This window comes from Halyomorpha halys, unplaced genomic scaffold, assembly GCF_000696795.3.
Source record: "Halyomorpha halys isolate HHAL.00 unplaced genomic scaffold, Hhal_1.1 Scaffold3.1, whole genome shotgun sequence".
Lineage (NCBI taxonomy): Eukaryota > Metazoa > Arthropoda > Insecta > Hemiptera > Pentatomidae > Halyomorpha > Halyomorpha halys.
Genome location: NW_027115249.1, coordinates 1,618,301 through 1,622,937, shown reverse-complemented (window position 1 = coordinate 1,622,937; position 4,637 = coordinate 1,618,301). Strand labels below are relative to the sequence as shown.

At 30.6% G+C, this 4,637-nt stretch overlaps 1 protein-coding gene and 1 non-coding gene across 3 annotated transcripts in view; both read left to right on the top strand.

Annotated features, from left to right (window-relative positions):
* Trpgamma (Transient receptor potential cation channel gamma) overlaps positions 1-4,637 on the top strand; it is a 980,713-nt gene that overhangs the window by 212,306 nt on the left and 763,770 nt on the right. The gene's annotated exons all lie outside the window — the stretch shown is intronic.
* TRNAH-GUG (transfer RNA histidin (anticodon GUG)) lies at positions 353-424 on the top strand. The gene has a single exon. It is a non-coding gene; the product is annotated as a tRNA-His (tRNA).

Sequence of the window (4,637 nt, the reverse complement as noted above, 5' to 3'; positions counted from 1 at the left end):
TTCTTTATTTATTTTTTATTTTAGTATGTATGAAATCATTCATCACTATTACTTATTGCCCACAACTGTGTGGCAGATTGTAATATCTATCAATCAAAAAAAAAATTATCGTTGATAATATAGTTAACGTGGGGGTTCTTTAGTATAGAGATGAGACTGAGCAGTGGATCGATTCTAGTATACTTTATTTTATTCAATTAATTTCCATCAGCTTGACCCAAAATGGATTACACGAAATATCACTTTGCTGTTATAAAAAAGGTGATAGAATTATCAAGCACTAAACTGGTTTTTCAACCTCCTTCGCGGTCCATTATCTCCAATACTCCAGATTTCTTTTAGCTTCTGGACAGCCGTGATCGTCTAGTGGTTAGGACATTGCGTTGTGGCCGCAATAACCCAGGTTCGAATCCTGGTCACGGCAGGAAAATTTTAATTTTTACAATATTTATATTTTATTTATTTCCTTAGTTATGTAATTTTGAAAAAAAAATTATGAAATGTTTATTATTTTTTTTTTTCAATTCTATTAGGAGAGTGTATCATATACAGATATGACATCCCTATAATATTCTTGTTTTATAATTAATATTGGAAAATTTTTATTTCTACTTAATGCAAGACGAATTTACATTATTTTGAACATATCGATGTAAATGATTCAAAGATATGAACCATATTCTTCTTCGGAAAAACAAACAATTGAAAACAAAAAAATGAAAAATTTTTGTTATAAATTAACTGAATTCATTCGAAAACCGTAATCCTCACATACAAACATAGAGACAGACATCATAAAAGCTTATATTAGATTTAAAACGAATAATGGAATTTGTTGGAAATGAAGTTTTCAACGCGAAAATTGTAGCGGAAACCAGAAATTTAAACATACTAAACTTGAATTTCCGCCAAACAAAAAACAATGAGAAATAACATTTAAAGATCTAGATAAAAATCAAAATATTATTTATGATAGTATATAAAAAATATGCAAAAGTATATAACACCCATAAATATTTGAAATCTATAACAGATATAGTTATGGTAAGTATAGAAGTAAATCAGATATACTTAATTTAATAAATAATATCAATAGGAAAGGGATTGGGTAAACTGTCCTACAGAGATCTCATAGAATATAGTTAATTAATATTTGGCTGTAAATATATCCCAATCACACAAAGAAAAAAAAATGTTAGAAGGTAATTTTCCCAGTCTTACAGAAAAAAATGATGTGAAAAAGTGATTAATCTTTAACCTTAAAAACATAATTTAAGGTACAAATTTAAATTCATCTATTATTGTAATTCATGATTTATATTTATTATTGAAAAAGTTTTACTCCTACTTAGAACAATACACAGTTTTGCAGCTATCAGTGTAGACAATAATCCTAAGCAGGCAGGAGATAAGTTAACTCTAGATGAAATGTAGGGTATGAACTGTGGCCCTTAGAGGATACTCTCCTGGGTAGTAATGGCTTGGAACACGATGTCTCTGGAGAACGTCTTTCACTCTGGAGGTTGAGTCTGTTGTTAGCAGGATTAAAAGTATGGGAGTAGTTGGTTTCCCTTCTTAAGATAATGCGTTTCTGATTTTAACTGAATACTTATTATTTTATCATCGTAAAAATAGTATTTTCAATTTCATTTCATTTCACTTACTAGAAACTTTTAAATACTTATCAGACAAAAATCTTAATGCATGAACTATGAATTAATTCTCAGGGGACATTTTTCCAAGAATAAAATGATTTTTTAATTTTATTTCACATCAAAAACCTTTCCTTTTTTTTTTTTACTTAAATTAGGTATATGAACCAGACTTCTTAAAGGTTTATCTTCTTATTTAAATGAGTTTCATTTATTTTTAAATCCATTAAATACAGTCCACTCGGTAAAAATGCCAGAACCAGTCTTTTTAAAAATCAATCACCGCATATTTTGGTTTACGCCAGACTGCGGTCATCGAACAGTTAAATATAAAATATATTTTCAGATATATATATATATATATATCATATATTTTCAGAGATATATTTTTGTCTGGAGTTGATAGAAAATAAATTAATGCTGGATCTGAACCTCCAACCTCCCTTAGAAAGCGGGTAAGACCAATGACGCCGCAACTCATATCACTGAATTACTCTTTCTTCATCTCCATCCCTGTATTGTATAAAGTAGACACGCTATACTCAACAAAATTAAGGATAAAGTATTGCACAATCGATAAACACGTGCCTTATCTAGGGTCCAAGGTTCAATGGGTGAAAACAACTAAGTCTGAGAAGCGCAGTTGGAAAATAAATGATAATATTTTAATTTCAAAATAATTTTACATTTATATTATCTATAGAGTTAGGCAGAAGAATCTAGAATCGATTGAAAGAGTCGATATTTCTATCTGTGAGGTAGTCCCGAATCAGCTCTCTTACAAACAAATCTTAACTATTCAATTATCTGTGACTTCATCGGAAGCTGAATGTATTTCTACATAACGATACCTAAAAGCAGAATGTCTATTTTTTCCCTTTGCAATATTGTATTTTATTTCCTTACAGTTTGCATAATGCTTTTCATTAATAATTGTTGTGGCCAACATATGGTCCACAAATCGATTATATGAACATATGATTTTTATTTCATCAAAAAAGAAAACAAATCCGTTCTCAGTTGTTTTTTATACTAAAAAATCAACATTCGACTTCTTAACATCTCAGTGTGAGCACATATCGTCTCCATTGTCTTCTCGTATTGTTGTGAACTTCAACATAGTTACCAAAATCCTGGCCTCCGTATTTATATATCCATAAAAAATTTTTTATTTATTTAATGTGATTTACAACTGTACAAATAATAAGTAAATATGTTGTATGTTTCATATACAGTTGAAAATCTTGGGAAGGAAACACTCATTGGTGGTACTTCAAACATTATTTTAAATTAGAAGGTCCTGTGGCCATCTTCTTTTCAGACGCCTCGGAGGTTTATCAGGGTTTGTTAAGGATGAAAGATTAAGAACTAATGGGTTAGGATGGGTAGAGAGTTTGGAATGAAAAGACGCATATTTGTTTTGGGCCAAATCTGCAACGAATGGGATGATAAGGTCTTTGTGAATGAGTTTATTTGTAACGTAATAAGGAGCATCAAGGATTTTACGTAGGATTTTGGATTGTGAGGATTGGATGCGGTAGGAATTTGATGGTTTGGTAGAGCCCTAGAGCTTAATTCCATATGTCCAAAGTGGTCTTTTTAATTAATTAATTAAAAATTTTGTCTGAACAACTAGAAATCTTAATTTTGTGTTTTTAGATATATATATTTTTCAAAATAAATTCACTAACTACTAATTTTTCATGATATTGTGCAATTTAAAAAGCTATATCTAAGGAACTATTGAACGTAAATAGCTCTATTAGGACTTATATTTTAGCAAATGAACTATAGTTAAAATTATTATATAAGAAGATGGTCAGAGTTGCGGTCAAAAGTGAAACAAAAATATTGTTTGTAAATTGCTGTTCAACTTATTTATTTGGACAGCTCTGATGAAGCCCTGCAAAGTGGGGCGAAACGTTGGAAAATAAATAGTTGTAAACTATTTTTGTTTCTCTTTTGACCGCAACCCTGACCATCTCCCTATATATTTGAAACAAAAATAGTTTGAAAAATAGTTGGGTTTTTACAGCAACCCTGACCATCTTCTTATATATCAATTTTTACGGTAAACTATATATACATATATACTTAAAATTATGTTCTCTTAGGTTTTATTCATTATTCATTTTTTATTCCCCCTACCTATACTTGGCAGACTCATCAATTTTGGCAAGTAATTATACATAATTTTCATTAAAGGAATCAAAAATTGAGGTGAAATAACTGCCTTTTTTTCCTCTTGGCCTCTTGTGCTATTACATTTCTGTAACTTAGGAATACTAACTGAAAAATACACACATCACTTCGTGCTCTATTTTATCGAATTCTTATCCTCAATATAATGTAACAGAAAATACGTGCAAATGGACTATTTGTCAACCATCTTGGACATATTATATTCCCAGATATATTGGGATGACAGTGGACAGTTAGAAGCAGAACATACCGTATCGAATGCTATTCCCCATCGCTGACAGGTTTATTATACAGTGCCGCATCGACCCCGGACTCCTTATCTTAGCTATTGACCTTTCGCTTGGTGGGTCACCTTGCTTCTTCCCGGTCACGGAATATTTCATCTACGGTTAATACTCTAGGTGTTTCTCCATATTTATTATTTAAACAGAGTTTAAACTAAGATCATATGAACACAGAGCAGCAACATTGCATCTCATGTTGATAGCCTGAAAATGGACCACTCCATATAGAGGTAAAATCGAAACTCCAGGTAATACGAGCAAGCACAGATATAATCATTTAGAACCATATGAAAAAATATGTGTATATAATTTACTTTGGTACAACGCATTATCTCTAAGAATAAATACAACTACAAAATGAACAGCATCTTGAACTTAAGGTCAGGAAGTGCACCTTAAACTTAAGGCCATGCTCTAATTCACCTTACAATGTGCTGGTTGGGTTGTTATTTGTCAACTGAATTTAATTTCATTCAAGTAAAATTTTTTTTTTTTTTTT